The 26,683-nt window shown below is 41.3% G+C and overlaps 1 protein-coding gene across 2 annotated transcripts in view; it reads right to left on the bottom strand.

Annotated features, from left to right (window-relative positions):
- The window catches only part of SHISA9 (shisa family member 9), a 296,620-nt gene that overhangs the window by 205,690 nt on the left and 64,247 nt on the right, over positions 1–26,683 (bottom strand). The window lies entirely within an intron of this gene.

The raw sequence follows: 26,683 nt of genomic DNA, 5'->3' as shown, positions 1-26,683 counted from the left end.
CCTCATCTTGATAGAGGAGTTGGTGACACAGGTATACGCATCTGTCAAAACTCATTGAATTGTTCACTTAAGCTATGGGCCGTTCACTGTATGGAAATTATACTGATTAAAACAAATTCTAGGCTAAGGATTTGGCAGTTGGGGGCTGCAGATGCCAATTACATGCATGCTAAGCAGTTTTATCCCCAGAAAACTCAGCACTGAGTGCCTTATATGAAACTAATTTTGGCAGTCATTTTTTTCAAATTTTCTTAACAAACTTTTTTTTTTAAAAAACTAAAATATTATTCAGCATGCCACAATAATAGACCAACCAAAAGGAAGTTTTCTATTTGAAGTTGGAGATAAGCAATTGAAGGTCCCTCGAAGGTCCCACCCTCAGGGCTTCCCCTTCCAATCCTATAAGACCTCTGAGACACATCCAAACATCCTTAGGGATCATGGATCCCAGGTTGAGAACCACGGAGCCAAGTCAGCTAGCAGGGCTGCCGAGTTCAGTTGTACGGCTGAGCACTGCACAACTCCAAACTATGATGTGAATGGCATCACTCGGAGGGGTGCAGTGCAGCAGCCCTGGGGGCCATGCTGGTAACACAAGCGAGTCAAGTAGGCCTGGAAAAGGTGACAAGTGGTAACTAGCACTTAGCTAGAGCACCAAGCTCAAGAGAGTGTGGTGGTGCTCGTACCAAACGGGTGAACTCAGCCCTGTTAAAAGTAAGGACAGCCACTACTCACCTCCAACTGATTGTTGCTATGCGGGAAAACCAGCTCAGCACTGCCAGATCTGAATTTTTTTTCAAGAGAAGCCAAAAATCTGGATTTTATATGAAGCCTTCCAGTTTTTAAATGCTGGGAATTAAGTTCATGAAAAGAAAAAAAAACGAAAAAACAAAAGAAAACATTATGTAGCCCAAATCAAATGTATTTGCAAGACAAATGCATCTTCTGGGTCACCACTTTGCAGCTTTTGGTTTAATAGTTTTATCAAAAAGTTTCTGAGTTCTTGGCAACATGTTAAAAGAGGCATGTAGGTATCATCACCCCCTCTGTGCCCTGGATATATCCAGGAATTGGAGCTGTCTGCCTTCTGAGAGTCAGGAGACTTGAGTTACACCTCCCTGCAATTTCCAAGAAATTATGCAATTGGCGTTGCCAGAGACACAGGCAGAAACCCCAACTCGAGAAGCTTCCTGCATGTCCGTCCACCCCTTGGCCAGTGATGCACCTGAGTGGCCACCACTGTGAAGGCAGAGATTACAAGACTGTGGTACCCAGATCCCAACCTCAGAGCAGCTCAGCATAGGCACCATTTACATGAATAAGCAGGATAAAACTGCTTAATTAAGATGTTCATCCCTTCTACACTGTTGGCGGGAATGTAAATTGGTACAGCCACTATGGAGAACAGTATGGAGGTTCCTTAAAAAACTAAAAATAGAACTACCATAGGACCCAGCAATCCCACTCCTGGGCATATACCTGGAGAAAACCATAATTCAAAAATATACATGCACCCCAATGTTCATTGCAGCACTATTACAATAGCCAGGACATGGAAGCATCCTAAATGTCCATCAACAGAGGAATGAGTAAAGAAGATGTGGTACATATATACAATGGAATATTACACAGCCATAAAAAGGAACGAAATTGTGTCATTTGCAGAGACATGGATGGACCTAGAGACTGTCATACAGAATGAAGTAAGTCAGAAAGAGAAAAACAAATATCATATAATATTGCTTATATGTGGAATCTAGAAAAATGGTACAGATGAACTTATTTGCAAACCAGAAATAGAGACACAGGTGTAGAGAACAAACGTATGGGTACCAAGCGGGGAAGGGAGGGTGGGATGAATTTGGAGATTGGAATTGACATATATACACTATTATGTATAAAATAGATAACTAATGAGAACATACTGTATAGCACAGGGAACTCTACTCAGTGCTCTGTGGTGACCTAAATGGGAAGGAAGTCCAAAAAAGAGGGGATATATGTATATGTATAGCTGATACACTTTGCTGTACAGCAGACACTAACACAACATTGTAAAGCAACTATAGTCCAATAAAAATTAATTTAAAAAATGCTCATTAGATCATCTAAAGGCAGACTTTTCTATATAAATAAATACATAGAAATTAATGCAAACATCTTCTTTCTTTCTTTTCAAGCCCTTCTTCCATATGATCACTTTGAGAAATCCTCTGAGATTTAGGAACTCCAACGGTGTGAAAGTAGAAGCCAAGTGAAGGAGCAGTTAAGAGCAGCAATAAATTCAGAAACCAAACCAAACCATCATTTGTGTTGGGCTGAAGTGCAGACGGACATTCAAAAAACACTCTTGTTTGGGTTAGGGACATCCCTCCTCAGGTCAGTGTCTCTCAAGTGTGGTCCATGGACCTCACAGAATCACCTGGGGAGATTCTTAAAAATTCAAATCCCAATGCCTACTGAGTCAGAATCTCCTTGGATGTGGCCAAGGCACCTGCTTTCTCAGCAAGCATCTTCAAGAGATTCAGACACACACCAAAGTTCAAGAAACACTGGCCCAAAAGATCTTATCCACTCCTGTGACTTTCAGTATTGTTCACATGCCAGTAGAAAAAAAACTGTATCTTTATCCCAAGAACTCTCTTGTGAGCCCAAGACACATAAGGCCATCTATAGAGTTGATATCTCTACTTGGGCACCTTACAGGTATCTCAAATTCCCAAGAACAAAACTGAACTTTTGATCTTCTTAATCTTAGTAAATGGCACCTCTATTCATCCAGCTGCTTATGCCAGAAATGTGGGAATCACCCCTGACACTGCTATTTTCCTCACCCATGACATCATATCCCTGACTATGATCCAATGATCATACCAGTTCTACCTCTGGAAGGGTCAGGTTTTGCTGCAGTAACAAATAACTCCAAAATCTTAGTGGTTGAAGACCACAGTGAGTCAGTTATAGCTCCGCCTGACTCTGCTGAGCTTATTCTCAGGATGCAGGTCAAGTTCAAGTCTACAACATGTGTCTCCTCATTCCAAAAGCAGGGTGATAGGACACCACCACCACTACTGAGCTGGGGCTTGCCATTCTCATGGCAAATGACAGGAGCACAAGAGGCTGGTAGACACATACAAGTCCTCTTAAAGCCTCTTCTCCGACTGTACTCTGTTGGCTCCACCCATATTGCATTTGCCAAAGCATGTCACGTGACCAAACCCAAAATCAGCGGAGTGAGGAAGTACTTTCTTCCAATGGTAGGGCGGAAAGCGAATATTTGCAAAGCGATGATACGGTCCTCCATGATGTCCAATACACCCCAGATCCATCCACTTCTCTCCATTACCATGGCTCCCACCCTGGTCCAAGTCACCATCATCTCTCAACTGGATGTCCACACAGCCTACCAACTATCTGCCTGCCTTCCGTGGCTCCTCCAATCTGTTCTCCACAAAGGAGCCAGAATGATTTGTTTATAGTGTTAATCCACTGCACTCAGGAGAACTCCAAAGTCTGTATCCCGACCGCTAAGGCCCTACCAAAGCTGTCCCCAGACTCTCTCTCTAGCCCAGGGATATTGAGCCTGGAGTAAACAGAACCCCGCCCCCCCCATTGGGAAATCTACCTTCATTTCCTCTACTCTCTGCTCTCACTCATGCTGGAACCACACTGGTCTTCCTTCAGGTGCCCCTAACTCACCACCCACTTTTCTGTCCCCCAGTCATTCCCTCCACCTGGCTGCCACTCTAGATGCCATTCCCTCCACCTGGAATGCCCTTCCCATTCTCCTTGCTACCTGGGCTTCCTCCCACTCACCTTGCAGATCTCAGCTTATAATACCTTGCTCAGAAAGGCAAGGGATCGCCCAGTCTAAATAGACTCTTCATATAGTTTCTTAAACAACCTGTATTTATTACAAATTGGAATTATAAGTGGGCAATTACCAGCTTGATGTCTGCCTCTCTGCCACACAGTAAACTCCACATGGGCAGGTGCTGGGTCTATCTTGCCCACCACCAAGTCACCAGCATCAGACACACTGTACAGAGTAGATGCTTGATAACTGGCTGTTGAATGAATACCAAACGATGTTCAACTGAGCACCTATGTACTTTCTATATTGTTTCATTTCATCCTCATGCCTGATCTAGGTATATTAATCGAAGGAAACTGAAGCTCAGAAAAGTAATGTGCCTAAAGACGGGAATAAAGACACAGACCTACTAGAGAATGGACTTGAGGATATGGGGAGGGGGTGGGGTGAGATGTGACAGGGTGAGAGAGTGTCATGGACATATATACACTACCAAATGTAAAATAGATAGCTAGTGGGAAGCAGCCGCATAGCACAGGGAGATCAGCTCGGTGCTTTGTGACCACCTAGAGGGGTGGGATGGGGAGGGTGGGAGGGAGGGAGATGCAAGAGGGAAGAGATATGGGAACATATTGTATATGTATAACTGATTCACTTGGTTATAAAGCAGAAGCTAACACACCATTGTAAGGCAATTATACTTCAATAAAGATGTTTAAAAAATAAAAAATAAAAAAAACATAATTCTATTGCAATAAAATAAGTATATTGCAGAAGCAAAAAAAAAAAAAGAAAAAAAAAAAAAGAAAAGTAATGTGCCTAAAGTCACAATGTTAGGAAAAATCAGAAATCAGAGCCCAGATACAAATCCAGATGTGTCTATTTCTGGGGTCTACACAATTAACTGTTGTGCCACGTTGCTTCCTCTAGAAGAAACGCAAAAATAGTTTCTCAGGATGTGAGATGACCCGTCCTGCCTGTGTTCTCTGCAATCTAAGCCAACCTCAAAGACAAGGAGAAAGTCAATTCCTTCCTCCTGCAGAAAAAAACCTACCTGAGGGTCAGCACAGGGGGGCTCGCAGAGGGACTGAGCTGTCCCATTCTCCTCTCCACCCAACCTCCACCATGAAATGAGTAATCTCTTTTAGAGAAGGAGATAGAAACAAAAACAAAGATGAATTGAAAGAATCCAAGATGGAGACGAAGAGTATACCACAGGCTGTGTGTGCATCAGGGCCAGATAGATTGTACAGAAAATGCTACACTAGAAGTGGGATGTCATATTTCTGTGCCTCAGTTTTCCCAGTTGTGAAATGGGGTGATAAGGTGCGTCTCTACCTCCTAGAAATGTGGAAAGGAAGTGCTCAGTTTTGCCTAGAACATTGCGGGTATTCGGTTACTACCCCTTTGCAAAATGCAAGTCACCCCTTGTCAATTTCCAAAGCAAAAATGACAGAGTGACCCCTGTAGATACTACAGTTACAACAGTGAAGAAGGGAATTCCATGATAAAATTGCTGGAAAGAACCTTTTATTATGGCTAAAAGAGCACAGGTGTCTGAGACAGAAAAACTGGGATCTAGAGCAGATTCTAGATCTGACTCTGTGACCTTAGGCAATATTTTCCCTTCCGTGAAGATTCGTTTTTTTTGTCTGCAGTCAAGGATATTAGCAGCACTGTTTCTCAAACTTTTCATTCTCCTACCACCTTCATAGTTTTTACTGGGCTGTTATCTTCATACCATTCATAACATTACTTATTTAATATTTCTTATTTATATCCATTTATTCAACAAATATTTGTCAAGCACCTACAATATGCCAGACAATCCTCTAGGTACTGAGACACTGTTCTAGATGACTTTTCTTTTACTTAATATTTAGTTACTCCCATCCTAAGCAATAATATCCATAAACTCATGGGACTGATAAGCTAACTATAGGTATTTTTTCTAGTGTATATTAAAATCAATGTAAAAATAACAAGGTCCTACTGTATAGCACGGGGAACTATATTCAATATCCTGTGATAAACCATAAATGGAAAAGACAATGAAAAAGAATATATATATGTGTAACCGAATCACTTTGCTGTACAGCAGAAATTAACACATTGTAAATCAACTATACTTCAATAACATTTTTTTTAAAAAATCAATGTAAAAATAGCAAAAGGAAATGTGTCCTTTAACATCCACCTTAATCTTAGGTGCTCGCAGTGATAAAAGGTGGGTGCTTTTGGACACCTGGGCCTGGATAATAGCTAGGACTCCTGGTAACTCTCAAAATTGTACTGTTCTGGATTCCTCTAGAGAGACTGACAGTTTATCTTCCTCTCTTCCAACCCACTCTGCTAGAGCCATGAAGAGAGTGATGTTAATTAAGTAATTATTCAGCAATTACGAGAACTTTTTTTCTGAGCCAGAGACTAGGGCTCTGTCAGTTTGAGAACATGCTTGAACTTCCTGGCTCTCCATTTCCAATTCACACCCCAAACTTCAGGCACTTTCATTTCCTTCCCTTCAGTCACAGAGGACGCTGCTTTACACCCAGGTGCTGTTTTCATCTTCAAAGAATATTATCAACTTTCAATGACGTCTCTATATCTGACACGGGAAAGGCTCTAAAAAACCCATAATCGTCCTACTAGACAACTCTTCCCAAACAATATTTAATAAGTTATACATAATGAGTCCAAAATGTATGTTCTGAGTTGCCTTTGAAATCCAAAAAAAAAAAAGATTTGCAAAGGAAAACTTTCCCACCAATCAATTAAAAACCCCTAAAACGTCAGTAGAAAAGTGGGCTAAGGACAGGAGCTGGTAATTCACAGGAGAAGAAATACAAACAACTAATAAGCATATGAAAAGGTACTCAGCTCCTTAATAATCAAAGGAAATGCAAATTAAAACAACAAGAGAGCGTTTTCTTTCCGGTTTCAAATTAACAAAGGGTTAGAGCATAATCATTTTCCATGCTAGCTAGAGTGGGGTTTAATAGGTACTGCTGTTAGAAGAATGATATTTCTACCTTGCTGGAAAGCAATTTGATATTGTGTTTCAGGATCCTTCAAAGAGGTTCTAATCTTTGACTCAGTAATTCCCCTTCTAGGAATCAACCATATAAAACCAGAGATCTGTCTGTCAGACATGTTTGGTTTAATGGACAAGGATGTCTATCATGATGGTATTTCTAAGATCAGGGTTTCTCAGTCGCAGCACTCTTGACGTGTAGGGTCGGACGACTAATCCTCTGTCGTAAGGGTTGTGTCCTGGGCATCGTAGGATGTCTGACAGCATCCATGTACGCTACGCACTAGAGGTCAAGAGTACACACACCAACCCCTAGTTTCGACAGTCAAAATTGTCTCCAAGGGTGGGGGAACGATTGGATTGGGAGTCTGGGATTAGCAGACGCAAACTACAACAAGGTCCTACCGTATAGCACAGGAAACTACATTCAGTATCCTGTAATAAACCATAATGGAGAGGAATATGAAAAAGAATATATATACGTATAACTGAATCACTTTGACGTACAGCAGAAATTAACACAACATTGTAAATCAACTATACAGAAATAAAATTAATTTTTTAAAAAACTGTCTCCATACATTGCCAAATGTTCCCTGGGGTGACAAAATCCGCATTAAGAACCACTGATCTAAGAATAAATGACTTAAAATAAGGGGAAGCCCTTAGAACCATGCCCAGCACACAGGGTTTAAAGAATAAATGACTTGTAAATGACTTAAATGTCCAAGTATAATAAAATGGTCAAATGAGTTATGGTCCGTTCAGATGATGGAATATTATATGTTTTCCCTTAAAATGAATGACATGGCAACTTAATCATAATAAAATGGTACATGAAAAAAAGCACAGAAGAATATACTTAATTAGCCATTAATTAGCCACCGATCATTTAACTAGTCATGTTTTTCTTAGAAAAACAGACTGAATGGAAATAAAGCAAACTCCCACTGCAATTATCTTTAGGTAGTAGGATTAAAAAGCAGTTTTCGTTTCCTTTTTCAAAACATCTGTTTGGCTCCGTAAGCTCAGAGAATGGATTTCTAGTCTGAAGAACCCAGCTTTAAATCCAGCCCTGCCACTGTCTAGCTATTATTGACTCTTACTAAGTCTCAACATCCAAGTCACTGTGACTTCATCTGCAAAACGGGGATAACCACGTACCTACTGCAAAGAGTGGCAAAGAGTAAACAAGTTAATGCACAGAAAGTGCTAAGCAAGGTGGCTGGTGGGTCGTAGGTATTCAGTTAAAGGTGAGTGCTCATTAACAGGGACTACCTTTTTAATTAAAATCTTTTTCTTAAAAAGAAAACGAACATACAACACCAAGCCAGAAGGAGCTTGTCTAATTTCTCCGGGGAGAGACACAATCTGAGAATGAGAGATCACCGATGCTTGGGGATCTGACATTGGGTGAAACTCTGTTAGTGGTGGAATGAAAACAGGGATGAAGAATCCATCTGGCAGAGGAGACTGCCTGCCGGGAAACGTTATTTAAATGGGACAGCATGGACAGACAGCTTCAAGTCAAGAGTACCGAAGTGTCAAGAGCCATCAAGAGTTTAACTGCCTAACACTTTAGACGACCACTCTAGGGCCTTACAAAGAAGCATTGGGAATTGGATCTGGAAATGTTCCTGAAGCCTGGAGAGCCAGGAGTCCCAGGTCATCGGAGGAGAGTCCAGGAGGACTGTGGGTACCACCACTGGGACGGACTGAAAGAATCTGGAGAGTTGACTTCAAGATCTTGCTGTCTTGTCCTGCAAGTTCTTTTTCTTCTTCGAGTCTCTGACTATTGATGTATTCAGACAAGCAGACTAGCTTAGTTTATAAGAAGAGGAAAACTGGAGACCAACTACCTAGAGGTGACTCCTGGGCCCACCACATCCTAGCTATTGTTAACTCTGGGCAAGTTGCTTACTTCATGGATCTAAGCCTTCATTTTTGCATCTACAAGAGATGGGTGATGTTATCTACCCCGTGTAAGAGGTTTAGCATGGAACCAGGTCGCCCCCAGCAAGGACTTGATAAAATGGCAGCTCTAATTGCTTTTTTAGAAGTTACTCCATACACACACCTACTGTATATAAAATAGATAATCAACAAGGATCTACTGTAGAGCACAGGGAACTCTACTCAATATCCTGTAATAACCTATATGGGAAAAGAATCTGAAAAAGAATATATATATATTGATATATATATATAGATATAGATATACACAGTATATCTATATATATAGATATATGTATAACTGAATCACTTTGCTGTACACTTGAAACTAACGCAGCACTGTAAATCAACTATACTCTAATATAAAATAAAAATTAAATTTAAAAAATAATAATAAAAGTTATGCCAAACATAGAACTTGAATCTCCCTCAAAGTGGAATTCGTTCTCTTGAAACTCTGAACGTGGGGTAGATCAGTGGGCAGATGTACAAAGGATGAATGGCAACAGTTCTTCGGTCCATCAAGGAGTATTTTTTCAGGTGTTTCAGGGTTTATCACAATGCTTCTGACCTGTACCAGATCCTGGGTAGGCAATGGGGTTACTGTGATGGCCAAGAAACAGTCCCTTGGCCTCAAGTTGTTCAGAATCCAGTGCAGAAGACAGACATGGAAGGCACAGGTACACTTCATTCAGGTAGTGAGAAGAGGAAGCAATATCAGGTCATGGTAGCACTCAGGCCCTGGGGCCATACTCCCTGGTTTTATTGGTTTTATCTCCAGATCTTAGAGCCATGTGAACCTGGACAGGTTACTTCACCTCTTCAAGCCTCAGTATTTTCATCTGTAAAATGGGGAATAAGAGTAGTGCTTCTCTCTCATAGGGTTGTGGCAGGACAAAATAAGGGGAAGCCCTTAGAACCATGCCCAGCACACAGGGTTTAATAAACATTAGCTGTTACCACTATTAACATCTTGGTGACTAGACGTATAGACCCTGGAAAGACAGTCTGATTCTCTGACCTGCAGAGTGGGGAGATCCTCCCAGGGGGATTCAGCCCAACCCCTCCAATATCCAGTCTGGGCAGACCTCAGGGGCCATGATCGCACCACACCTGAATTCTCCCTCATCATCACCACACAGATCTAGAGAAAACTTTCTTGGGAATCAAGATGTACAATTTTATTGTTTTAACCTCCTCCCCCAAAACCCACAAAAGACTTGTGGCTGTAAAGAGTAATTCACCCTAGGAGGGAGACGCAAGAGAGAGGAGATATGGGGATATATGTATATGTATAGCTGATTCACTTTGTTATAAAGCAGAAACTAACACACCACTGTAAAGCAATTATACTCCAATAAAGATGTTAAAAAAAAAAAAGAGTAATTCACCCATTTTCTAAATGGAAAGGAGACTCCAAATCACTTCTAAAAGCAATATCCCGCTCTCCCCATCTCTCCCGCCACACACACACACACACACACACACACACACACACACACACACACACACACACCAGAGTGAGGAGAGGGGAGGGAGGGAGGAAGTGAAGAAGGAAGTCCTTTAACAGGAACAGGAAAGGGTGATGAGGATATAACTGTGGGCAAGGCAGGATTGTCTGAGGATGAACAGGGGCCAGACACCTGAGCACACTCTCCTGCTTCACCTGACAGAGCAGACAGGTGACAGGTGTCTCCTCTGTGACTCTTCCACCTGAACACCTGCTTGCCTGGCAGCCCCCGCGGGTCACTCTGGGTGATGCTCGGACTGAATGGACCCCTGGTCTCATGTTGATTTCCAACAGAAGCCAATTCTTCCTTTTCCCTGGCAGAGTCTGGGCATTTGGGCAGACAAAGTGCTTGAGGGTTTTGTTAAACAAGGGACGCATTGTGACGTCTGGGAGAAACACCACCACCAAATGATAAATTTGGACCAGCCTGCCTGCCATTCTCAACTACACACACACACACACACACACACACACACACACTTCCGAGTAATCCCATGTGTGCCTACTTAACAGGTTGACAGACAAAATTTTAACAACCCTGACCGTGTATCTACTAACCAATCAGAACGGACACTGACCACAACTTTGGAGAAGGTTCTGGAAGTCCCCTGCTGTTATCCTTTCATTTTAAAAATCTTGGAAGGTTTAGGGGATACAAGTGAAGGGCCAGGGTGGCAGGCAGGCACTGGGACACCAGGGCAGTGGCTGTTTCCCAACTGGCATGGAAGTATTTCAAATTTTAATGCCCACCACGGGCACACTTGTACATACCAGCCAGACTGAACCTAGACTCTGAGATGAGGATTTGTACGTGGGTGATTTATTAAGAAGCTGTTCCCAGGGGGAAAAAAAAACAAAAAAACAGTAAGAAAGCAAGTGAAGCAGAACAAAGAAGGGAGGAAAGTCCAGCCAGGCTGAGGACTTGAATCAAAGCCACACAGATAGTGACCTCAACCTGATTCCACAGGGGAGTCTGGAGCATAAATCAGCCCCACAGTCGGCCTGATCTAAGGCAAGAGAGCCCAGCTTTCATATTCATGCATCCAGAAGTCAGGAGTTAAGGGCTGTCCTGGGAGTAGGATACAGAGCAAAGTAAAGCACCTCCAGGAGCTGCCCAGGAAGTCCTCCGAACAAGAGCCACTGGTGCCGCCTGGAGGCAAAAGCACAGGAAGGTCAAAGGTTGGACACCATTAATCTGAGGAGAAGAATAGAACTTTAGTGGATCTGGGTGGAGTGCCAGCATTGTCCATAACACCAGCTGAATGTCAGCCCAAATCCTTAGACAAGGAAGGAACACATCCAAATTATGGTTATAGTGCCTAGAGTAGGATGGGGGACCAGCTCAGGGGTTCAACGTTTCTCTTATTAGGTAATTCATGTCTGAATGAACTCTTTGTCTCCAGTCTCAACCCGTTCAATCCCAAAGAGTAATAAGAGCTAAAATGTATACAGCACCCACAATGGGCAGGGGATCACACAGATGACATGCCCAACCTCGCAACAACTTCTCAAGGTGGGTCATACTCTTTCCACTTTACAGATGGGCAAACTGAGGCTCAGAGAGTTTAAGAATCTTCTAAAATTTTTCACAACATATAAGTGGTAACAGAGAAATTCCAATCTATCTCAAGTCTGCGGGACTCCAGAGCTTCTGTTCTTTTCAACTGCTACCCACTCAACACCACCTCCTTTGGATGCAAACATGACCCAGAAGCAGACCCGGAGGTGAAGATTCACGTGCAATTTGGGTAATGCCACACATCACGCAGGAAGAGCTTGCAGGCGAAATTGGTAAGGGAGTAGGGGAGGCAGGTCAGGGAAGGGGAAGAAGTTGGCCATTGGGTGATTTCAGGGAACCTCCCAGCCTCAGCCCGATCCCAGCTGGAACTCTGGAGTGTACATCAGGCTTCAGAGTTAGTTCCAACTTGAGGCAAGAGAACTGGACTTTCATATGCCTGCACCACTTAGGCACCCAGGGTATGTAGCCTCCCGTAACCCAAAGAGAGGCACGTGAGCAGACCATGAGAGCAAAGCCTACAGAAGCATGCCCAAGGAACCAGAGGAGATCTGGACACCACCCTGGCATCCATCATTCTTATCCAAGCCTAGCAGTCCTTTCCTGAATCCTTGGCTTTAAACCCCAAGAACCAATTTCCCTACTGCCTAGGGAAAAAGTCTCCCTTCTTGATAGTCTAAAGATGATCTCGAAGACCATTTTCAAGAGCTGATTACCTAAGCCTGGCTCTAATCTAAGGAAAGTATCCCACCTTCCACCGCTATAGAGAAAGAAACATAATCAAGTCACTTGTCCCTGGATCTTCAGCTTTATTCATACAGATACCAGTAAATAAAAGAAAATTTGACTGTTCACAGAACTTCAGTAAATTGAGCTCATATTTGGGGGAAAAATAAAAGGTCGCTGAGATTTAATATGAAATCCTTCTACAAGGAAGATGATTGAATACATTACAGGGGCTTCAATTTTTACCATGGCAGATATTGAATGTGCCTTTCATTTCTTTCTGCTGCTCAGTACCTCTGCTCATTTCCTTGATGCTTGGGGCTCTGATATTGAGGAAGCTTAAAGAGATGGGAATCAGTGTATTGGCAACGGAGTGACAAGGGCAAATTGGTAGGAAGGCCAAGGGATCCGGGCTGGAAAAGCTGGGATGACATGAAGGAGGTCTCATATGGGGAGTACAAGATGGACTTCAGCTTCAAAATCAACGTTAAATACCAAGTATTTAAATAAAAAACACCAACTGCAGCGTACAGTGGGTGCCAATACAGGAGTCGTGAACAGGAGCTAATGCCAAAAGCCAACAGGCAATCATTATCCTAATCATGTACCATTTGGTTATAAGAAACAGAAAGCCACTCAAACCAGCTTGAGATGAAGGGGACTTTAATTGGAAGAATCAGGGGTAGAGTACAAATCTCTAAAGGGTGAATAAACAAGAGAATTAAAAAACAAAACCACTTTCTCCTCTCTGACACCACATAAAAACATAATGTTGACTGAGGTCCTGCTATGTGTCAGGCACTGCTCTCAATGCTTTACCTGCCTTATCGCACAGTTTACCTACACAGGAAACTCTGAGATACAAACATTCCCATTTTTCAGATGGGAAAACTGAGGCTCCGAGAGGTTAAAGAAAGTTCCCAAGGTTGCACAGCTGGAAAGCGGCAGAATTAGAACTCACACCCTGTCCTCAAAATGACTGCCCTCTACCACTGGCCACATGAGCACCTCAGCTTCTTCTCTCTGGGTGTACTATATTCGGAATGCTTCTCTTTGCGGGCTGGCTCTTCCTGTCTCAACAAGCTTGTGAAATGGCAAAATGGCCAGCCCAAATCTGGTTCTGATACTCAGGGGAAAGTACCAGGATGGGAGACTTGAGCCCACCCATATCAACAGTTACATGCAATGGTACCCAAAACCACCTAATGAGAAGTGTCTGTGTTTTTGGTTCAAATCCTCAAAGTGAAGAGTCTGATTGGCTTCTCATCCCTTCAGCTATGATGATGGGATGGGCAAGATATCACCCTATAAAACCAGGGCAGCTAGTGGTGAGGTGGCAATTTCTCTATGAAGTGGTGTGTGAGTAGGGAAAATAGAAGATACTTATAATGCCCTCATTTCGTATGCAACACTTCTTGAGTAAGCATCTCACTCTCCCCAGGTACTACTAGGTACCATAGATTCCGAGATTAAGAAGTTATCATACCTGCCCTTAGGAGGCTCACAATGTCTAGAATACAGACATAACTAAACCGTTGCCACCCAGTGGGATAAATGCTGTGGTTGGGAGAGACAAGGAGTACTGCCATCTTGCAGACAAGGTATACGTGGTCTGGCCCAGGAAATCAGGGAAAAGGTCCTGAAGGTGGTAGCGCATGAACCCAGTCTGAATGGATAAGTAGGTGTGACAAAAGTATAGTGCATGCCTGAAAGGCATGCATTGCTGGGGAGCTCTGGGGAACTGGATACAATGGAAAGGTACAGAGAGTGAAGGAGTACCAGCAAATGAGGTTAAAAAGGTAGACCAGGGCCAGTCCATGAGTCACTTTCTGTACTAAGAAAAGAAATGTAATCATTTTCTCAAGAGGCAATATAGTCTAATGCAGTGCTGTCCAAGAGAACTTTTTGCAATGACGGAAATGTTCTAAATCTGCAACGTTTGGCCCTCGGTGCTCCCCTATCATTTCCCAGGTGCATACAGCACCTGCCCCCACAGCCCAACTCAGACCTCTGGTCCAGATGCCATCAGAAATGAAATCAGGGCATGGTAAAAAGCTCTGTGCTTGTGAGGTGCTGAGAAAAAGGGGACTAAATAACCTCAAGGGAGTTGCTTCCTCAAGGAGGTGAGGACTTCTCCCCTTCATACCTCCAAAGTGGTATGTGTGAGTAGGGAAAATGGAAAAGCTACATTAGGAGGAGCCTCCCTTAGGAGCAAAAATGATGCCTGAAAAGCTGTTTGAATGGTGAGCATGATTGTGGGTTTCTTCTGTGTGGAGCTCACCATTCTAGGGCTCATCCACTCCCTACCCCCTGAGCTCATCAGAGCCGACATGGGGGTCTGGCCTCCATCCATCCACATTGCCCATCAGAGTAATTGCCCAATACCTCCAGGGTAAAATGAGCTCACAACCCAAAATAACAATAGATTTGAGGATTAGAACCGTTTAGAAAGGAAAGCAACCCACTGGACTTCAGATTCCAACAGAAGTAAGAATATTAGAACAGATGGACTTTGAATATCAAATTAGCCTTTTATTAAGCATATTAAAGAGATAAAAGAAAAGAGTAACAATATAAACCAAAACAAGAACAAAAGAATATTTTTTAAAAAGCCAAGCTGAAATATCAGACATAAAAAATGTAATGGCTGAAATAAAGAACACAATGGATGGCAGAATAAATACAGTTGAAGAATGAATTAATCAACTGGAAGACAAGGTTGAAGAAATCTTCTAGAATGAAGAGGAAGAGACAAAAAATTTTTTTATTGAAGTACAGTTGATTTACAATGTTGTGTTAGTTTCAGGTGTACAGCAAAGTGAGTCAGTTATGTGTGTGTGTGTGTGTGTGTGTGTATATATCTCTTTTTTTCAGATTCTTTTCCATTATAAGTTATTACAAGATAGTGAATATAGTTCCCTGTGCTATACAGTAGGACCTTGTTGTTTATCTATTTTAGATATAGTAGTGTGTATATGTTAATCCCGAACTCCTAATTTATCCCTCCCCAACCCTTTCCCCTTTGGTAACCCTAAGTTTGTTTTCTTTGTCTGAGTCTATTTCTGTATTGTAGCTAAGTTCATTTGTATCCTTTTTTAAGATTCCACATATAAGTGATACCATATGATACTTGTCTTTCTCTTTCTGACTTACTTCACTTAGTATGATAATCTCTAGGTCCATCCATGTTGCTGCAAATGGCATTATTTCATTCTTTTTATGGCTGAGTAGTATTCCATTGTATATATATGTACTACATCTTCTTTATCCATTCATCTATCGATGGACATTTGGGTTGCTTCTATGTCTTGTCTAGTGTAAATAGTGCTGCTATGAATATTGGGGTGCATGTATCTTTTCGAATTAGAGTTTTTGTCTTTTCTGGATATACACCCAGGAGTAGGATTCCTATATCATACGCTAACTCTATTTTTAGTTTTTTAAGGAGACAGAAAAAAATTTTTTAAGCTAAGTGATATGGAGGATAGAAGAGAATCACTAACATCAAAATAAGAAGATTCCAGGGGGAGGGACAAATTGGGAGATCGGGAGTGACATATACACACTACTATATATAAAATAGATGACTAATAAGGACCTACTGTATAGCACAGGGAACTCTACTCAATACTCTGTAATGGCCTATACAGGAAAAGAATCTAAAAAAGAGTGGAACCATGTGTAAAATAGATAGCTAGTGGGAAGCTGCTGCATAGCACAGGGAGCTCAGCTCGGTGCTCTGTGATGGCCTACAGGGGTGGGATGGGGGGGTGGGAGGGAGGCTCAAGCTGGGACAGTGGGGAATATATGCATACATATAGCTGATTCACTTTGTTGTACAGCAGAAACTAACACAACATTGTAAAGCAACTGTATTACAATAAAAAATATTTTAAAAATAGGAAGACTCCCAGAAAAAGAGAGAAATAAAAGTGGAAAAGAGTAAACATTTGAAAAAATATTATATACGAATTTCTCAGAATTTTTTTTAAAGTTCTGTAACATTCCAAAGAAGAGAAATGAGGAAAAACCCACACCTAGACACATTATAGTTAAAGTTAAGCAAGTATCAAAAGCAAAGAGGAAATTCTAAAAAGCTTCCAAGGAGAAAGAGATCACTTTTTTAAAAAGAATCAAATTGACATCAGAATTTTTTTGATCAGCAATACCGAATGCAAGAATACATGAAGTCATATTTTCAATGAATTAAATGAAAAAAATAGAACTCAAAATGTTATATCCAATTAAGAAGTCATTCAAATATGAAGGTATAATAAAAATATTTTCAGGCATAGAAGACCTCATAGATTGGCCACACAAAGCCCCACACTGAACACAATTTTGGATGTACTACCTAAATAAGAGGAAAGACATATCCTGGAGATGGTACCAGGTAGATAGATATAGGTGATCAAATGCCTTGATGCTGTCTTTAAAAAATAGCTAAGACCAAATAAAAAGAGAAATTAGAGAATTTCTCTAATTTTTTTTTCTCTACTTTTCTCAGAAAAATAGAGAATTACAAGTCTCCAGGTCCTACTCAAATTGTGGTCCCTGGACCAGTAGCAAGAGCATCACTTGGGCTTGTTAAAAATGCAGGAACTGATGTCCCACCCACAACTTAGACAGACTCTGCATTTTAATAAGATCCCCAAGTGATCTGAATGCACTTTAAAATTGAGAAGCTTTAGTCCAGATAACGTCAAAGTAGTAGATGCAGTGGTGGGGAGGAAAGAAACCAAGGGATGGGAAAGTATGTTAAGTTCCTCTCTTAATAGAGGGGAGATACAGATATCCATTTTTGAAAAGAAAGCAAGGATAAAAAATAAAAAGAGTGCCAGGGGCTTCCCTGGTGGCGCAGTGGTTGAGAATCTGCCTGCCAATGAAGGGGACACAGGTTCGAGCCCTGGTCTGGGAAGATCCCACATGCCGCGGAGCGACTAAGCCTGTGAGCCACAATTGCTGAGCCTGCGCGTCTGGAGCCTGTGCTCCGCAACAAGAGAGGCCGCGATAGTGAGAGGCCCGCGCACCGCGATGAAGAGTGGCCCCCACTTGCCGCAACTAGAGAAAGCCCTCGCACAGAAACGAAGACCCAACACAGCCATAAATAAATAAATAAATAAAATTTTTTAAAAAATTAAAATAAAATAAAAGAGTGACACAGACCGAAATAAATTAAAATGGATAAACTGCAGTCAAAACAAATGAACTACAGCAACACACAACATTATGGATGAATCTTAGTAAGTGGAGGAAAAAAACGGAAGTTCCAAAAAATTATATAGAGTGTGCTACACGTTTTACAAAATTAAAAGCAATCAAAATAAGAATATAAACATTTAGGAATATAAACAGAAGCAATAAATATATCAAAAGGAAAGCAAGCAAATGATGCCTCAGGACTGAGAATGGTAGTTGACTTGGATGGAGGAAGGCAGGGAGAAGGGTGGAGGCAGGGGCTGATAGGGAACCATATGTTTAGATGCACATTATTGTCAATATTCCAGATTTTGTTTGGGGCATGAGTCCAGAGGTGCCTATTCCATCATTAAAAATAATGAACTCTAACTATTAAACATAATTAACTAAACAAAAGCAAGTCCTGTGTGGAATGATGGGAGTGTGTTATAAACTAAGGATTATCATCCATCCAGTTTTGTGTACCTAAGGTCCAATCACTTGGCACAGTGTCTTGCAGATGGCAGATACCCAAAAGGTGCTTAATGAATAAATAGAGCACTTTGACAACAAAGTGAAGGGTCAGTCAGAAAGGGAGCAGATAAAGACCAGCAAAGAAGGGATGGCTGTATAACCCAGGCAAGATGTGATGCAGGCAGGAGTCATGGGAACAGGTGAGGAAAGGATGGAACCTGAAGATTTAACGCAATGTAGAATCCACAGGACTTGGTGACCGATTAGATAAGGAGATTGAGAGGGGAGAGGAATCCAGGTCAGTAACCAAGTTCTGGGATCCCAAAAGAGATCACAAACCATCCCATAATTCAAAGACACTGCGTCTCACTGTTTCATTCCCTCAACATTTTATTACAGAAACTTTCCAAACTACAGAAAATTTGAGAGAACTGTATGGTGAATACATACACCTACATACTCTACTCACTCACACTTGAGATTCTACAATTAATACTTGGGAATAGTTTCATTCACATACATTTATCCTTTTATCTATTTCTCCAGTCACCTATCAACCTGTCTTTTTTTTTTTTTTTTTTTTTTTTTGAGAAGGTTCTAGTACAGGTTCTGTCATGTCGCAGTGGAAAGAAAACAAATTTAAAAGAAAATGTCTCAAGGCCTTAAACATAGAAACCAAATGTTCTGCGATGATCTCAAACACCACCAACCTCCCCCCGCCCAAGGTAGCTGCGCTCCTTTGGGGCTGTTTATAACATCATTTGAATTAGATATTAAATAGATTACTCTGAAAACAAATACTGTTTTCCTTAATTGTTCTTTATGGGAGTTTTATGGGGGTGGCAATTTGCTTCATTGGCATTTGGTCTGGGGTTTGGAAACACACTCATTTCCTACCATTTCAAATTATTTGCCATCTACATGGAGCATAATTAAATTCTGAGCACTTCAAATAATACTCAGACATCAGTTATAATCGAAAGCGACTCCTTGGGTTACACAATGGCTCTTCCTTCTCTATAAAAATCGGCAATCATAATTTGATGAAATAGGGCTGCACTTATGAAAATTCTTCCCCAGGGGGGATTGAAGTCAGGCTTGTTTCTTCCACAATAAACAGTGAGCAGTCTGATTCTCCTAAACCAAGTAGGTGTTGCTGTTTTAATTCATGAAAGTAGGAGCTAGATGTGGACCAAACTCAGGCTTCCATTTCATTTTCTGGAGAACAACATCCTCTCGCTGTGTCATCTGCCCATTTCCAAGCACTCTTTCTCTCTCTTCTCTGTCTCTGCACCACCTATACCCTGTACAAGGCTCCTCCCTACCCCCGACCCTTATTCATGTAAGGTGAATATCTCCCTCTTGGTTGTCACAACTTTGCTCTGGTCCCAGTTTCCAAGAAGCCTTACCTGATTCCCTCAAGTAGGACTGTGTTCTCCACAGCATCATATGCTTCTCTTCAACAAGGGTTCCCTGAGGGCGCCTGCTGTAGGATTATCCAACATGGTATCTTCCCTTTTTCATTCATTCACCAGATATTTGTTGAGGATCTACCAAAAACTCTTCTAAGCACATGGGACACAATGGTAAACAAGACAGGAAATGCCCTGCCTTCATGGAGCTTACAGTCTAGTGGGAACATCTCTCTCTCTCTCTCTCTCTCTCTCTCACACACACACACACACACACACACACACACACACACACACACACGACAGGAGCTGTTCCTATAAGGGCTCCATCTCCCTTTCATCTGGAAAGATAGAGCCTGAGATTTGATGCAAGAGGAACCTGGGTTCATGTCATGAATCTAAAACTTACTCAACATGCAGCCTCGGGCAAATTTAGATTAGCCTTTTGGGACCTTGGTTTTTTCAAACATTAAATGAGCGGGACAAAAATCTACCATACATGGTAGGTTGTGAAGACTCAGTTTCTAATGCATGTAAATCATTAGCCAGTGCCTAGAATGTAGTATGTGCAGCATAATTTGTAGCTATAATTATAATGATGATGTCACCCCAGCATAAAACTAGTATCATGTAAGGATACAAATCCAAATGATTCCAAACCAATGTTACAACACTGTTTGTAGTCATTTCTTCTGTCCACTGATATTCCCCATTCTTCTCCTTCCAGGTAGGATTGGACTTTACAACCCCCCCTGGAGTTAGGACTAGCCACGTCACTTGCTTTTGTCAATGACATGTGAGTGGAAACCTTCAAGAGCCACTGCATGACTTGCTGCATTCTCTTCGCCCTGCCTTGGATACTGGCGACATTCCAGACAGTGGAGGCCCTGATAAGCTGGGTTCCTGAGTAGGTACAGCTTGGAGCAGAGCCGACCTGCAATAACTTGTACTATGAGTAATAAACCTTTTTGTTTTAAACCACTGAGATTCAAGGGTTATTTGTTACTGCCCAGACTACTGTGACTAATACACAACAATTCTACCAAGCCCTGATCCCCAGAAATATGTTCAATTTGGCCTCTGCTCACACAACTCCCTCTTTTCCCATATCACTAAAGCTCACAATGTTCTCCTCCTCCAGAAAAACCATGCAATCCTAGATGGTTCTTTGATTCATCTTAAGTGCCAACTCTTTCTAAAAGCCTTCACTGGCTTACCTTCAGCCATTCTCCCCTGAGATCCCTGTTACATCTGTCCATTTCTACCATCCTATTTCATTTTCTCTGCCTGGAGTGATATTCTAGGCAAAGCCAAGGCTGGAATCAGGGTAGTCTTGACTCTCAGCCACAAGGACTTACTGTTTCCCTCTGTAAAACGCACTTGCCTAAAAACCACTTATTATTTACACCCCAAAAGGCACTTTGCAGTAGAAAGCTTTAGCCACACCTTAGCACACCTGGAATGACTCAGAGAGATTCTGAGAATAAGGAAAATATCTTTGGTTCAAGCATACAGGAAAACTGAATTTTGAAGGAAGTAAGCATCCTTCCAAATCTCTGTGATTCAGTTGAGATGGTAGCAGAGTAAGAATTATTCAGCAGGGGATGCTGAATCTCAAAGCTTTGAAGCCAAGAGATGATGCACACATGGCCAGGACCACAAAAGGACAGAGGAAAATCCAAAGGACCACACTCTTCAAAAATTAACGAGTTTCCTTTCCTAGAGCAATCAGTGGGGAAGGCAACTCATGATTTGAAGGCAACCCATGATTGGAGGTAAGGATGCCATCCTTACCTCTAAGGGTCTTAATATAAAATTTTTGAAATACTTCTTAGGGACCTATCATTAACAGGTAGAGTGGTTATGAAAATTCAGTGTTACATATACATAAGTTGTGTTGCTCATATGTACTAAAAAAAAAAAAGGGAGCAACTATCATTAGCATCTGCAGATTTTAAGTGCATTTTGTCTACAGCAGGAAAGAAAAGTGATAGGGTGAATTAGTCTTATCTTGCTCAATGACCTGACAACTCTCTGCTCTGAAATCAAGATGGCTTCAGAGTAAGTAAGTAGTAAGTCAGAAAGAGAAAAACAATATCGTATATTAACGCATATATGTGGAATCTAGAAAAATGGTACAGATGAACCGGTTTGCAAGGCAGAAATAGAGATACAGATGTAGAGAACAAACGTATTGACACCAAGGGGGGAAAGCAGGGGTGAGGGATGAATTGGGAGATTGGGACTGACATATATACACTAATATATATAAAATAGATAAGTGAAAAGAACCTGCTGTATAGCACAGGGAACTCCACTTCACTGTAGAGTAGAAACTAACACAACATTGTAAAACACTATACACCAATTAAAAAAATAAAATAAAAAAAGATGGTTTCACTTGCCCAATGAGTGCCCAGTGGTTAACAAGCTTGGTCTGTAGCCCATATCTTTATGGGAGTCAAGAATCTCTTCCACTAGAATCGAGCTGTCCCTCCAAACACAATGCACACTCCCTGTGACTGTTTTCCAAAAGAATCAGCTCAGTCCTGATCCCATACCATTCCAGAAAAGCTAACAGCATTTGAAAAGGAAAAGAAGGACAAGTGGAAACCTTTCTTTGAATGTTGGACTCAGCTGCCAGGCTCCTCATAGAAAGTGAATGGAATATAACAGCCTCCGAAATGGGCCCCTGCTTCTCCTCTTGCCCTAAAAATCCATTCTCTAGAAAAATATTACCTAATCATACCATTCCAGTGACCAAAACCACTCACTGGTTCCTGGATCACTTGTAACTGTCCTCCAGCATGGTAGCCAATAGCTCCCCACAGCTATTCCAATTGAATTTGGAATTAATTAAAATTAGCAAAAATTAATAATTCAGTAACTCAGTAGCACTAGCCACATGTCAACTGCCCAATAGTCACAAATGGTTAGTGGCTACCATATTGAACAGAGCGGATATAGGACATACCCGTCATCACAGAAAGTTCTACTCGACAGTGCTGACTGAGAAGAAAGACTTACTGGGCTCTAAAAGATTCTATATAACTTCACTCCTTCCAATATCTCTAACCCCATTATGCGTCACCTTTCTTCTTGCTCACTTCCAATTACACTGGACTCTGGTTTTGTTTGTTTTTTTTTTAACACCTTTACTGGAGTAATTGCTTTACAATGGTGTGTTAGTTTCTGCTGTTTCACAAAATGAATCAGCTATACGTGTACATATATCTCCAGATCCCCTCCCTCTTGTGTCTCTCTCCCACCCTCCCTATCCCACCCCTCTAGGTGGTCACAAAGCACCGAGCTGATCTCTGTGCTATGCGGCTGCTTCCCACTAGCTATCTATTTTACATTAGGTAGTGTATATATGTCCATGCCACCCTCTCACTTCGTCCCATGTTACCCTTCTCCCTCCTCATGTCCTCAAGTCCATTCTCTACGTCTGTGTCTTTATTCCTGTCCTGCCCCTAGGTTCTTCTGAAACATTTTTTTTTTTTTTTTAGATTCCATATATATGTGTTAACATATGATACTTGTTTTTCTCTTTCTGACTTCCTTCACTCTGAATGACAGACTCTAGGTCCATCCACCTCACTACAAAAAAACTCAATTTCATTTCTTTTTATGGCTGAGTAATATTCCATTGTATATATGTGCCACATCTTCTTTATCCATTCATCTGTCGATGGACATTTAGGTTGCTTCCACGTCCTGGCTATTGTAAATAGTGCTGCAATGAACACTGTGGTACATGACTCTTTTTGAATTATGGTTTTCTCAGGGTATATGCCCAGTAGTGGGATTACTGGGTAGTATGGTAGTTCTATCTTTAGTTTTTTAAGGAACCTCCATACTGTTCTCCATAGTGGCTGTATCAATTTACATTCCCATCAACAGTGCAAGAGGGTTCCCTTTTCTCCACACCCTCTACAGCATTTATTGTTTGTAGATATTTTGATGATGGCCATTCTGACCGGTGTGAGGTGATACCTCATTGTAGTTTTGATGTGCATTTCTCTAATGATTAGTGATGTTGAGCATCTTTTCATGTGTTTGTTGGCAATCTGTATATCTTCTCTGGAGAAATGTCTGTTTAGGTCTTCTGAGCATTTTTGGATTAGGTTGTTTCTTTTTTTGATATTGAGTTGCATAAGCTGCTAGTATATTTTGGAGATTAAACCTGTGTCAGTTGCTTCATTTGCAAATATTTTCTCCCATTCTGAGGATTATCTTTTCATCTTGTTTGTGGTTTCCTTTGCTGTGAAAAAGCTTTTAAGTTTCATTAGGTCCCATTTGTTTATTTTTGTTTTAATTTCCATATCTCTAGGAGGTGGGTCAAGAAGGATCTTGCTGTGATTTATGTCATAGAGTGTTCTGCCTATGTTTTCCTCTAAGAGTTTTATAGTGTCTGGCCTTACATTTAGGTCTTTAATCCATTTTGAGTTTATTTTCGTGTACGGTGTTAGGGAGTGTTCTAATTTCATTCTTTTACATGTAGCTGTCCAGTTTTCCCAGCACCACTTATTAAAGAGGCTGTCTTTTCTCCATTGTATATTCTTGCCTCCTTTAACAAAGATAAGGTGACCATATTTGTGTGGGTTTATCTCTGGGCTTTCTATACTGTTCCAATGATCTGTATTTCTGTTTTTGTGCCAGTACCATACTCTCTTGATTACTGCAGCTTTGTAGTATAGTCTGAAGTCCAGGAGTCTGATTCCTCCAGCTCCATTTTTCTTTCTCAAGATTGCTTTGGCTATTCGGGGTCTTTTGTGTTTCCATACAAATTGTGAAATTTTTTGTTCTAGTTCTGTGAAAAATGCCATTGGTAGCTTGATAGGGATTGCACTGAATCTGTAGATTGCTTTGGGTAGTAGAGTCATTTTCACAATGTTGATTGTTCCAATCCAAGAACATGGTATATCTCTCCATCTGTTTGTATCACCTTTAATTTCATTCATCAGTGTCTTATAGTTTTCTGCATACAGGTCTTTTGTCTCCTTAGGTAGGTTTATTCCTAGGTATTTTATTCTTTTTGTTGCAATGGTAAATGGGAGTGTTTCCTTAATTTCTCTTTCAGATTTTTCATCATTAGTGTATAGGAATGCAGGAGATTTCTGAGCATTAACTTTGTATCCTGCTACTTTACTAAATTAACTGATTAGCTCTAGGAGTTTTCTGGTAGCATCTTGAGGATTGTCTATGTATAGTATCATGTCATCTGCAAACAGTGACAGATTTACTTCTTCTTTTCCGATTTGGATTCCTTTTATTTCTTTTTCGTCTCTGATTGCTGTGGCTAAAGCTTCCAAAACTATGTTGAATAATAGTGGTGAGAGTGGGCAACCTTGTCTTGTTCCTGATCTTAGTGGAAATGGTTTCAGTTTTTCACCATTGAGAATGATGTTGGCTGTGAGTTTGTCATATATGGCCTTTATTATGTTGAGGTATGTTCCCTCTATGCCTACTTTCTGGTGGGTTTTTATCATAAATGGGTGTTGAATTTTGTCGAAAGCTTTTTCTGTATCTATTGAGATTATCATATGGTTTTTCTCCTTCAATTTGTTAATACAGTGTATCACACTGATTGATTTGCATATATTGAAGAATCCTTGCATTCCTGGGATAAATCCCACTTGATCATGGTGCATGATTCTTTTAATGTGCTGTTGGATTCTGTTTGCTAGTTTTGTTGAGGATTTTTGCATCTACGTTCATCAGTGATGTTGGCCTGTAATTTTCTTTTTTTGTGACATCTTTGTCTGGTTTTGGTATCAGGGTGATGGTAGCCTTGTAGAATGAGTTTGGGAGTGTTCCTCCCTCTGCTGTGTTTTGGAAGAGTTTGAGAAGGATAGGTGTTAGCTCTTCTCTAAATGTTTGATAGAATTCACCTGTGTAGCCATCTGGTCCTGGGCTTTTGTTTGTTGGAAGATTTTTAATCACAGTTTCAATTTCAGTGCTTGTGATTGGTCTGTTTATATTTTCTATTTCTTCCTGGTTCAGTCTCGGAAGTTGTTTGGTTTTAGATCTCACCAAACTTGGTCCTGCCTCAGGACCTTTACACCTGCGGTTCTCTTTGGCTGGAACACGCTTCCTCTTTGCCCTATTTTTCTTCTTATCTTTCAGGTCCTAATTCAAATATTTCTTTTCCAGGGAGCCCTCCCTGACCACCCTAGCTAATGTGTGCCTGTACAATTTTAATACTAGTGCTCACAACTACTGGCAATGTTCATATTTATTTAATTGTTTCTCCTCCATGTCCCCACTCACATCCACACACACATGCTAGCATGTGAACTCCAACACAGCAGGGACTTTGCCTAATTTATTTACAGCCACATGCCTGGTGTCTAGAAGGTGCCTAGCATAGAGTAAGTGTTCAAGAGAAAATTTTTTGGAATAAATAGGCTAAATATAATGCAAAGACAGGCCAGGATCCAAGGGGCAATCCTGTAAAGAGAAAGCTAATATGAATAACCCCATGGGTACCTCTCAAAGTGAGCTGAACACTGGGCTGAAAAGGAGCTAGGAAAGTCTGCCAAATACCGGCTTTCTCCATTTTTACAGGATTTTCTTTACTTTGGCTGCTTTGATTAATTGCCTCACAGATCCACCCCAAGAACAAGGATGGCATTAATAATAATGGCAATCATAAAAATAATCGGGTTCAGGGACTGGCTCTCAAGGCTCATCCTCCTAAACAGAGATGATCCCACAACAGCACGGGGTGAGTAAGGAGATTCATGAATTTTTTAAAGGACAGCATCCCCAGAGCACAGGGAGGCTGCTCGCCTCCCCAGTCATGCACCAAATTAGGCCACAGTTTCCCCCACCTCCTCCCCAACCTTCAGAGGCTGACTCATGCTTCATGGGAAGACCTTTTGCCCATTCAAGACCAGGCAGCCAGCCAAGAGACAAGTGGTTTTCTGCCTGCCTCTCCAACATGGCCTCCCCCATCACCACCTTCCCCATCGGTGATCTGAGCTTCCTGGCTCCTGACAAAGGCTTCAGGACTCACTAGACAGCCTCGAAAAGCAGCCAAGCTGAGGGGTCCCCACAGCCTTTC

The sequence above is a fragment of the Balaenoptera borealis genome (genome assembly GCF_965194805.1).
Source record: "Balaenoptera borealis genome assembly, chromosome: 16".
Classification (NCBI taxonomy): Eukaryota; Metazoa; Chordata; class Mammalia; order Artiodactyla; family Balaenopteridae; genus Balaenoptera; species Balaenoptera borealis.
This window is presented reverse-complemented; position numbering and strand designations above follow the sequence as displayed.